Consider the following 12,561-nt stretch of genomic DNA (forward strand, 5'->3'; position numbering starts at 1 on the left):
TAGTTTCCCTCTGTCTGCTGCTCGGCATGCTTCTTGGTTCAGATTCCCAAGGGAGAGATGGGTTTCCCCGAAGCAGTCCAGGTCTTTCCCAAGCAAGCAGAGTGGAATAGCGTGGTGGGAGCTACAACGCTCGTGAGTGAGGAAAGGCCAGGATTTACGGGGGAGACTAGAACCGAGGGGTCTTCTAAAGTATCTGTGAGCAGTATCCACATGGCCGGGGAGCTAACATAGACCATGGTGTATGTTGGTGGGTATAAGAAGTCCAAGGCTAGGGGCTGGAGAGATGCCTCAGAGGATAAGAAATCTTGATAGGCCAGCAGGAGGACCTGACTTCAGAACTTAGCACCCACATAAAAACATGGCATGGGCTGTGCACATTTGTAACTGGGACCCCGTGACTTAGGGGAGGGAAATCAGGAGGGTTTCTGGGGCTTGCTGGCTAGCCAGGATAGCTGAAGACAATGGCGAGCCTTGGGGTCAGTGAGAGACTGGGTTTCAAGGGAAAGGCCGAGAGTGCTGAACTAGGATGCCTGGCATTGTTGTCTAGGTTCTCTGGGGTTGTGGGCTGTAGGCTGGTTTTTCTTTGCTTTATGTCTGTAAGACACTTAAAAGTAAGTAAATGTTATGGTTGTGTTTCTGGGTCTGTGTTACCTCACTCAATATGGTTTTTTTTTCTAGATCCATCCATTTGTCTGCAAATTTCAATGTCATTATTATTATTTTTTTTTGCTGCTGTGTAGTTCTCCATTGTGTACATGTACCACATTTTCCTTATTCATTCTTTGGCTGAGAGGCATCTAGGTTGTTTCCAGGTTCTGGCTATTACACATAATGCTGCTATGAACATGGTTGAGCACATGTCCTTGTGTTATGATTGAGCACCCTTTGGGTATATTGCTGGGTCTTGACGTAGGTTGTTTCCTAATTTTCTGAGAAAGCCCTATACTGATTTCCAAAGAGGCTGTACATGTTTGTAATCCACCAACAATGGAAGAGTGTTTTCCTTACCCCACATCCTCTCCAGCAGAAGCTGTCATCAGTGTTTTTGATCTTGGCCATTCTGACAGGTGTAAGATGTAATCTCAGAGTTGTTTTGATTTGCATTTCTCTGATGGCTAAGGATGTTGAGCATTTTCTGAAGTGTCTTTCAGCCATTTTAGATTCATCTTTTGAGAGCTCCCTGTTTAGGTCTGTACTCCATTTTTTATTGGATTATTTGTTCTTTTAATGACCAATTTCTTGAGTTGTTTGTATATTTTGGAGATTAGACTTCTGTCTGATGTGGAACTGGTGAAGATCTTTTCCCATTCTGTAGGCTGCCACGTTGTCTTGTTGACCATATCTTTTGCTTTACAGAAGCATCTCAGTTTCAGGAGGTCCTGTTTATTAATTGTTTCTCTCAGTGTCTGTGCTACTAGGGTTATATTTACAAAGTGGTCTCCTTTGCCAATGCGTTCAAGTGTATTTCCCACTTTCTCTTCTATGTGATTCAGTGTGATTGGTTTTATGTTGAGGTCTTTAATTCATTTGGACTTGAGTTTTATGCATGGCAATAGATATGGATCTAATTTTTAATGGCATTTTCTAAATATGCTATAATTGTGATATGCTTAGTACCAAGGATTGTTATTTTTCTGACATTCCTATTTAAGTGAGTATCTGCATTTCATCTAGCAACCCTACCCTAAGGCCATCCTCATTTATAAGAGCTGCTGTAGAGGAAGTCTTGGGAAAAGTTAACTCTGAGTCTCAAATTAAGTCCTCTGTGCCCAACAGCTGCTTGTGCTTGTATCCTGCTTGGGCTCAGTGGCCTTTTTCCATTTTTCTTAGAAGCATGCTGGCACGATGGGATAGCAGAGCCCTGTTCCTAATTCTGATTCTGCCACTCAGTGACAGAGAGCTAGACCAACCACCTGACTCTGCGATCCTGTTACCTGTCGAGAGGTGAGGTCTGGCCTGGTCTACTTCAGGGTCTCAGTGAGAGCGTCCTTCTTGTTATCAATGGTGGATAACTTTCTTCTTCTACAGAGCTCTTGATCTAGTCAGGTTGACAGCCAAGACCAACCACAACTGCATACAAACATGTCTGCCACACACACACACACACACACACACACACATACACACACACACCCCCCATAAACCCATACACAACTACCACAAGAGGTGATTTTAAAGTATTTTATACACACACAAACACACACATATATATACAAACACGTATACCATATACAAACTCCATGATCCCATATATACAAACGTACCCATGTACACAGATACACACACATACACACAGACCTATAGACAAATATAAGCATATACATACATATAAAAACATACACATCACACACACAGACACACAGATATTCACAAACATGGTACATACATATACCCATACCATATACACATCTATACATATATGCACATGCATATATACATACAAACACACAGCCTTACACAAAAACCAGATACACATGTGGATATGCACAGGGTAGCTCCATGAAATTGTGGGCATGATAGTACTTTGCTTAAGCTGATTATTCCACAGCAGACACATAAACGTACGAAATGATCAAGTTATATACCTTGAAATGCACAATTTTTTGAAATATTTTAAAATATTGATGTGAGAAATAAGTGCGTATGGGTAACAGTACCCATCAGGCACCAGCCACACAGTAGGCATCTGCTCTTCCTCATCCCATAGGCAGACAGAGCACACAGCCCTTTCCTGCCCTTCCTTACTCTACAGGCGGACATGGCACACAGCCCTTCTCTCCCCCTCCCCCACCCCAGAGGCAGACATGGCACCTAACCTCCATTACCAAGCATCTCTTGATATTGATCACAGGACAGGACAATATGCTCTCTCAGCTTTGTCTCTTTCAGTGCCCAGAGAATGGAGCGAGGACGTGTTTTCCATCCCCGTGTGACCAAGAGACTTTGTGAATGATCTGAGGAGATGGAGCTTTTGGAGACTTCTGTCCCTTTCATTATGATTATGTGTATTTGTCTGTGCTATATGTGTGCCACACATGTGGGGGAACCACAGTAGGCCAGAAGAGGGTCTTATATACCCCGTAACTAGAGTTATTATCTTACGAGGCTGCTGGGAACCAAACTTAGGTCCCTTGGAAAAGCAGCAAGGGCTCTTAACTGCTTAGGTTTCTCTTCATCTCTGATGAAGCTTTTGAATGGCAGAGCCATGATTTCGAGCCAGGACAGTGGGCCTCCCAAGTTCATCCTGCTATTTCCTGTTCCAGGGCCTCTCCTTGTGCTCAGGAGACACGTGCCCTATTGCACGGCCTGTGGAACGACAGAAGTGCCAGATCCACCTTCTGTCCAGGTATGTCTGTTTCGATACCTGTTCGTTATCTGAATATTCAGGCTGTCACACACTCTCTCATGGATACTTGAAGTGACACATGGAATTCGCTCTGATGGGGAAACAAGCAGCAAACACGTAGACAGTCACAGGAGAGACATGTCATTGTCCTGAGGCACGGGACATGGAATATGTATGTGGCTAGGGAGGGGAGAGCGGAAGGGATCGTTCTTATTAAAGGTGCCCCTGGAGGGCCTCTCAGAGGAAGTGACATGTGCATAGAGACCTAAGCTGGGTATGCGGTATAATTTGCAGAGGCCTGGCAGTCACAATGGCGAGCTAGGCTTAGTGGCGGCTCAAGAGAGGGGTCAGTGCGGAGGGGGTGTGCAAGGGAGCTGAGGCCAGGTGCACAAGGAGTTGGGGGGCTGTTACTGTTCAGGGATGGAGAACACATCGTCCCCCGTGGCTATTCTGTTTGTGATCCGGGGCGCCCTTCACAGCTTCAGCAGAAAGGCCCCCCATCTCCAAGGAGTGGGCGCCCGCGGAAAGAAACCAATCATGCCACTTATCGCCCTGGTTTGAGAAGTAATTGCAGACACATGTGTAAAGGGCAGGGCAATCTTTTCTGCCAATTACGCGCCCTGCTATTAGGCGATTAGAAGCTGGTACAGTCATGGTGTGCAGGATTAGCTGTGTCTCCTCTGTGACCACCTCCGCATCTCTGCTGCTCCCGAGGGCATGCTGCTCCCTCTCCAGGGACCGGGCTCTGCTTGAACAGGTGTGTCCCTAGACCTGCTTGTCCTTGTGAATAGAGGTTTGAAAGGGGCTTTTTAAAGAAAAGTGCAGCTGGGAAATAAGGCTGCCGCAGGACAAGCTCACCTAAGAGCGGTCCTTGAGGAGAGTTGGTCCCCAGTGATTCCAAGGCTGGTCTCCACCTTCTCACAAGTTTGCTTTGTTCTGTTGGGAACAGGCAAGGTCTCTGTAGTCCAGGCTGGCATGGCACTCCCTTCTATATCCCAGACTGGCCTGGGACTGACAGAAATCCTCCTGCCTCAGTCTTTGAAGAGGTGGGACAGCACAGGCTCCCCTTCTGGTTGATTAGGGTCCCGGTTTGTTCGCCTAACCATCTCCATGAGCTTTCTTTCTATGTGCCCTGCATTCTCTAAGCCTGTATTTCCCAGAGCTTCTGTTTTCTGCCCGACACAAAGCTGCTCTTCTAAGTTCACCTTGGAGCCCAGTGGTTAGAAGCTTTGAGACTGAATGGCCTTGAAGTGAGATACCAGCTCAGTCACTGCAACTGTCCTTACACTCCCAGCTTCCTCTGTCACTTCGGGCCAGTGGCAGTGTGGGGTGCTCCATTACTCTGATGTATCCTCACTCTCAGCTCTGGTGGAGAGGACGCTGCAGCCCGGCAGCCCAGCCATAGCTGCATGGCCAGGGTCAAGAGTGGCAGGAGGAATTATCTGGTGGGAAGAACTGAGCCTAGGGCAGAGTAGTTCTTCAGGGGGTGGCATGGGAGTGAGGGGCAGGACTTGTGGATAAAGCTGTCAGGCTGGAAGGCAGAGAGGAAGCTCCTGGAAAGGGAAAATGTGCCGAAATGAGAGTGGACTTGCCAAGGCCAGTGAGATGGCATAGCAGGTAAGGGTGCCTGAGTTCAATTCCCCAGAAGCCACATGGTAGAAGCCAAAGAACATATTCTCTCAGCTGTCCCATGACTGCCACTTGTGCAGTGTGGCACACATGCATGCCCCCAATAAATACATACATAAATAAATAAATTTAATAGTAACAAAGAGAGGGCTTTCCAAACTGCATGCCAACTGGCTGTGAATAACTGGCTAAGCAGTCTGGTCATGACCTTGCCTGTGACCTTGGGCCAAGCACAGGAGCTCTCTGTGTCCTGTGTCATCCACAAAGTGAGCTGTGTAGTAGAACGTCACACTGTAGGTGGAAAGCAATGGGTTGACCAATGCACAATGCTTAAATGATGCCCAATACGTCATCACAGAATAAATGGAAGCAGTTTAAAAACTCAAACCCTGTTTTAAAAGCACTCTCTTGCTTTCCTGTATGAGGCTGGTTCCTACCACCGTTTCATCCTTTCTCATGGTATTCTTGTTTCTTACTTCCCACTACCACCCAGACAGAAAGAAAATCCCCCAAGAGCCCGTGTTTGTGTTTGTTTGGTTCCTCAATGTGCTCAGCTCTGTTTCCTAGGTAGTACTTGGCACACACGTAGGACACAGTCAATTCTTCTTAAGGACCAATCAATTGAATGATCAAAGATATGAAGAAGCAAATTATTATCTTGTGGATTTTAGTCGTGTTCTTAACCAGCTATGAGTGACATTCAGCTGCCTGCCCAAGCTCTCTGGTGTTAAGGGACAAGAATGGTGCCCTATGACAATATGAACATACATTTTGGAAGGGCATGAGGTCTGTGAGAGGGCTGGCTTCTGCATGGCATAAGATAAGTGCCCAATAGTGGTTATCTATTGTTATAGTTTGTTTTCTGATGCTATGCTAGAATACTATGACCCAAAACAATTTTGGGTTTTATTTGACTGAGCTTCATCTCAGCGTTTTCAATGTTTTAGAAATTTTTAAATATATTTAGAAATTTTTATATAATGCAATTTAAAACAAATTGAACAAATCAGAATTGAACAAAACAAGCAAACAGAAAGAAAAGAACCCAAGAGAAGGCACAAGGAACAGATCCACTGGATCACATACTCAGGAATCCCATACAAGCATTAACTAGAAGATATAAATTTGTACGTATGCATGCACAAGTACACATACACACACACACATACATATATGCTGTGGGACAATGGTCTTGTACTCTGTAAAGATTTGTCACATGCATGGTTTAATAAATTGCTGATTGGCCAGTAGTCAGGCAGGAAGTATAGGTGGGGCCACCAGTACAGGAGAATTCTGGGAAGAGGAAAGGTTCAATCTGCAGTCATCACCCAGACACAGAGGAAGCAAGATGAGAATGCCTCGCTGATAAAATGTACCAAGCCACATGGCTAACACAGACAAGAATTATGGGCTAATTAAATAAGTGAGAATTAGTTAATAAGAAAGCCTGAGCTACTAGGCAAACCAGTTTATAATTAATGTAGACCTCTCTGTGTTTCTTTGGGATTGAATGATTGTGAGAATGGGTGGGACAGAAACCTCTCAACACACACACACACACACACACACACACACACACACACACACCTGTATATTTAGATAGATAGACAGACAGACAGACAGACAGACAGACAGACAGACAGACAGACAGATAGATAGATAGATAGACAGACAGATATGCAGAGGACCTGATTCAGACCATGGCAGAACCTGTACCTGCTGCTTCTGTGACTTCAGATGAGCATTGTTCCTGTTGATTTAGAGGTTCTTGTTTGTTTGGCGTCCTCCATCCACCCTGGCTCTTACATTCTTTCTGCCTCTTTTTTTGGCAGGGTTCTCTGAGTCCTGAGGGGAGGGATTTGATGGAGACATCCCACTGGGGGCTGGGTGTTCCACTTGTTCCATTACCATTATCTGAATAATGCCTGGCTGTGAGTCTCTGTATATGTCTCTACTGCAAGAGGAAGATTCTCTGACGATGGCTGAGCAAGGAACTATTCTATGAGTATAGCAGACTATCATTAAGCGTCATTATATTGTTACATTTTATTTAGTTAGTTTTTAAATAGTAGTATTTGGTTTTACCTTAGGTCCTTGGGCTATGTAATCTCAAGTTCTTGGTGAACCAAGCAGGTATAGGTTTTATCTTATGGTGTGGCCTTAAGTGAATTCAGATATTGGTTGGTTGCATCCACAAGTTTTGTGCCACCATTGCCCTAGCATATCTTGCTGGCAGGACACCATTGTAGATAAAAGGGTTTGTGGTTGGGTTGGTGTTTACATTTCCCCTTTCGTAGTACCTTCTTGTATCAAAGATGCTAGAATATAGGGGGTGAAGGCTCTATGTAGGCATGATCTCAACTTCTCCATGTTTAATGAGTTATGTAGGCATTGTCTTCAGCAATGGGGCCTTGCTGTCAGTTTGTGGAGAACAACCTATAGTCTTGGCAAGAGCCTGAGTTGTTTGGGGATTCCTATGAGATTCTTTGGTTAATAACTCAATTAGCTGTAACTCAATACCAGGACTGGAAGCTCCATTTGGTGACAAGAGATTGCTAGTTTAGGTGCTGTCTCCTCCATTATTTGGCAATTTCATTTATATCACCTTCATATACGTATATATTTTAGGAAGGTTCTACTGCATTGTGTTCCCATGCTGCCCCTCAAATGCCCTTTATTTTTAGCAGTCTCTCTCTGTATTCAATTCCTTGCTCCTCTCTTCCCTTTCCCTCTCCAGGCCTCCATCCATCCATAACTGTCTATTCCAGAGGCTCTCAACCTGTGGATCATGAGCTCTTTGTGGGGGGGGGGTGTGTCAAATGACCCGTTTGTAGGGGTTGCCTAAGACCATTGGAAAACACAGATATTTTCAGTATGATTCTTAACAGTAATAAGTAGTTATGAAATACCAACAAAAATAATTTTATGGTTGGGAATCACTATGACATGAAGAACTATATTAAAGGGTTGCAGAATTATGTAGACTGAGAGCCACTGATCTATTCTATCTTCCTTTCCTAATGAGATCTATCTGTTCCTTCTAGTCCCTTACTCTGTACCTAACCTCTGTGGTTCTACAGACTGTAGCTTGGTATCATTGACTTAATAACCAATATTCACATATATGCAAATACATACCATATTTCTCTTTCTAGGTCTATAATACCTCACTCAGAATGTTTTTCTAGTTCCATTCATTTACCTGTGAATTTCATGATTTAACTTTTTTAATGGCTGAGTAATAGTTTATTGTATAAATGTACCACGTTTCTTTATCCATTCTTTTGTTGAAGGACATCTAGGTTGTTTTCAATTTCTGCTTATTATAAATAGAACAACAATGAACGTGCTTGGTCAAGGGACTCTGTGATAAGATGAAATGTCTATTGGATATATTTCCAAGAGTGGTATAGTTGGATCTTGAGGTAGATCAATTCCCATCTTTATGAAGAAATGCCATGCTGGTTTCCGTAGTGGCTGTACCACTCCCACCAGCAATGGATGAGTGTTCTCCTTACTCCACATCCTTGACAGCATGAGATCTCACTTATTTTATTGATTTTAACTATTCTGACTGTTGTAAGATGAACTATCAAAGGAGCATTGATTTTCATATCCTTGCAGCTAAAGATGCTGAACATTTCTTAAAGTATTTTTCAGCCATTGAGTTTTCACATTTGAGAATTCTGTTTAAACCTGTACCCATTTTTAATTGGATTGTCTGCTTTCTTGATATCTAGTTTTTTGAGTTTATATATATTGGATATCAGCCCTCTATTGGATGTATAATTACTAACAGTTTTCCCATTCTGTAGGCTAGCACTTTGTCCAAACGACGGTGTCCTTTGCTGTACAGAAGCTTTTCAGTTTCATGAGGTCCCAGTTATTAGTTGTTGATCTTTGTGCCTGTACCAATGGTGTTCTGCTCAGAAAGTCTTCTGCTGTACCATTGAGTTCAAGGCTATTCCCCACTTTCTCTCCTGTCAAGTTCAGTGTCTCTGGTTTTATGTTGAGGTCTTTGAAACATTTGGACTTGAGTTTTGTGCAGGATAATGAAGTGGGTCTATCTAGATTCTTCTACTTGTAGCTGTCCAGTTTGACCAGCACTATTTCTTAAAGACACAGTCCTTTTTCCATGTGTGTTTCTGGCTTCTTTATCAAAAATCGGGTGTCCCTTAGGTGTGTGGATTTATGTCTGGTCTTCAATTCAATTCCAGAATTGAATTCTAGAATGTCTTTTTGTAATTTGTGTTTTAACCCATTTAACACTCAGTGGAGAGTTGTTAAGTTTCCATGAGTTCGTTGGCTTTCTGTTATTTCTCTTGTTGTTAGTCTCCTACTTTAACCTGTGGTGGTCAAAGAGGATATAGGATATCATTCCATTTTTCTTATTACCTTTTGAGACATTCTTTATGTCCAAGTATGTGGTTAATTTTAGGGAGAATTCCATAAGGTATATTCTTTTGTGTTTGGGTAAAATGTTCTGTGAATACCTGCTAGGTCCATTTGGTTTGTAACATCAATTAGCTACAGTATTTCTCTGTTTAGATTTTGTCTGGATGGCCTATCTATTGGCAAGGCGGTGTGCTGAAGTCTCCCACTGTCAATGAGTGAGGGTCAATATGTGATTTAAGTTGCAATAGTGTTTCTTTTACAAATGTGGATGCCCTTGTGTTTGGTGCATAGATGTTAAGAATTGCAAGGTCCTCTTGGTGGGTTTTCATTTGCTAGGTATTTGTCCCTTTCCTTATCTCTTCTGATTAATTTTGGTTTAAAGTCTATTTTGTCAGATATTAAAATGGCTACATCAGCTTGCTTCTTATGTCCATTTTCTTGGGATATCTTTTTGCACCCTTGTACCCCAAGGTGATGTTTATCCTTGATGTTAAGTTGTGTTGCTTGGATGCAGCAGAATGATGGGTCTGCTATGGTGGGTTGTCAGGCTCTAGTGGAGACATATTATCCTGGCTCTTATTGCCTGTGATTTTATGCTGGAATCTAGACATCTGGGTTTGGGAATATGATAAGTCTAGGTGCTGATAGATATCTGATCTTGTCATTCATTGAAGGGTGAAGTTTTTGTTCTTTTCTTTCTGTTGCCTTCTCTGGGTCTTGGGAGAGTGTCATGGCCGTGTGCTGCCTGGTAGGAAATCTTTCTGGGATCCTGATAGATGTATCCACTGATGTTCCAGGCAAAACACATTTCTAGGTATTGCGACACTTAAGATTGGGGATGGGCTGGGATGGGCCGAGGGGTCTATAGGAGGGAGCAAAGCTGAGTGTCTCACCAGGACCTGCTTAGTTCCCTGGTGATGAGACTGGTGGAATGGAGTTGGAGGAATGGAGGGAGAGGTGAAGACCTACAGTTATCCTACCTTCCTCCCTGGCCAGAGCGGCCTGTGGGTTCCCAGGGAGTGGGGGCTGGGGTAAAGCAATGGTTAGGGATAAGAAGATTTGGAGGAATAGATCTACGTGAGCCACTGGAGATCAGGGTAGAGAGGAAGGAGAGGCCACAGGAGGTGGCCTGCTAGAGAGAGAACTGGGGATGAGACAGGGGGATTGGCTTTGGAGACGCTGAGGGAGGGGCGAAGATCTGTAGTTAGCCTACCTGCTTCCCTGGCTAGTGTCATTTTTGAAATTATGAGATTGGGTGTTGCTAAGTGACCCAAGTTTACCTTGAGTTTAAGATCCCCCTGTTGTAATCTCCATGACTACAGGCTTGTACTATCAGGCAGGCCTGATTGAAATAATTAAATAATAATAAAATCAAATATAACAATATTTTAAATAAAAATAATAAGCCAGTAAATTTAAAGACAAAACAATTAAGCTCTAGGGAGCACTGGAGTGGAATCTGACTCTAAGGGGAGTCAGAGAAAGGGAAGCCAGGGCTTCCAGGGGAGAAGTAGTCTTCATGGCTGCACGGAGAGGCTGTGGATGCAGCTCAACATATCCAGGGGCTCAGATCTGTAGGCTAGTACCACAGGTCACTTCACTCGAGGAAGGTTGGCCAGTCACACGTGCCGGTGGAGGGAAGTCACCGTGTTTCGTGCAAAGCTGGCAAGGAGTCACTGCTGAGAGCACGGATGTGGTGGGTCTGGGTATGCGCCTTCTGCTTAATAAATGTTCTGGTTCTTGGGACTGTTTCTGAGGCGTGAATTTTGCTCAGAGCTGTGGAGACTGTGGGAGAGAATTGGAGTTGGCCCCTTAACTCAGGCAGCTCCTGAGGGAAATTCATCAATGAATCACTTGTTCTTGGTGTATGAATTAGAATTTGAGAGGCTCTGGAGAGGGTGGCAGCGGAGGTGGGCTTTAAATGATGATCTGTGGCCACCAAATGGACTCCTGCCTGCACGGGACAGAGGGGATGGGGAGATCCCCAAGGAAGCAGGAGATGCAAGGTACTGGAGATGAAGTAGTCTCCCAGGAGGAGGACAGACAGCAGAGGGCTCTGTGTGGTTGGTGCTTGAGCTTTTGCTGAGAAAAATGTAACACTTTGAATCCCACTGCTTAGCGTTGCATGCCAAGCTAGGGATTTGGATTGTGATAGTAAGGCCACAAGTTGTCATTGAAAGGTTGTGTGTGTGTGTGTGTGTGTGTGTGTGTGTGTGTGTGTGGTGGAGGACAGAGGTTGACATTGTGTCTCTCACTCTATTGCTCTCCTCCTGAATTTTTTGAGGCAGGGTCTCTCTCTGAACCTGAAGCTCACTGATTTTGTTTTACTGGTTGACTAATGAACTCCGGGTATCTGCCTGTCTCTCCCCAATCCCAGTGATGGGTGGCAGTCATGCACCACAATGCTTGCCTTTTATGTGGGTACTGGGGATTTGAACTCGGGTCCTTGTTCTTATACTCTGCTGAATGATGACTCTTCCATGCTGCCTCTACCTCTGCCATGGAACGTTTTATACTGATACTAGAAGAATCAGAAATAAATTTCCTCTTACTTACTTCTAAAAGAGATAATGCCTAGGTCAAAGCAGACACTCAATACTTACTGGTTGAATTAAAAATTATTCCGATGGCAATATAGAAGCCAGACTGTAGAGCTTGATTTTGGCACACTGTAAGTCCATTACTTTAATTTGAGAATATCACTTCTTTTTATTAAAACTTGGTTCTTGTTATCAAAACAAATATTGAATGAATTAATAAATGGATGGATGGGTAGATGGATGGATGGATGGATGGATGGATGGTTCTTTCTTTGTTAAGAGAGGGCTGGCTTAGGGGCCTGCAAGCTATTTATTCAGAACACTAGAGCTGGGGAAGTCACGGAATGAGTAATCATTTGAACTCCCAAAGAATAAGCATGGGGCCAGAGGCATCTTCTGGGAATATGCTGAGGCCTGTCTGTCACCCATGGGGCTCTATGACAAGCTATGAGAATTTTTTGTCTTCAGTCCTGACACTGTGGTCTCCAGAGTCCCCTGGGGACAAACAACAAATCAATAGATTCTTTACATGTACAAGGACCTGGCACTTCGAAGAGGCTTGAGACGAATTCCTGACCTGTCAGGGCAGAAAAAATCAAGTGAAAACACTGCAGTCTGCCTTGTTCAGATGTGTCCCAGCTTGTCCCATCC

Source organism: Microtus pennsylvanicus, chromosome 6, assembly GCF_037038515.1.
Source record: "Microtus pennsylvanicus isolate mMicPen1 chromosome 6, mMicPen1.hap1, whole genome shotgun sequence".
NCBI classification, from domain to species: Eukaryota; Metazoa; Chordata; class Mammalia; order Rodentia; family Cricetidae; genus Microtus; species Microtus pennsylvanicus.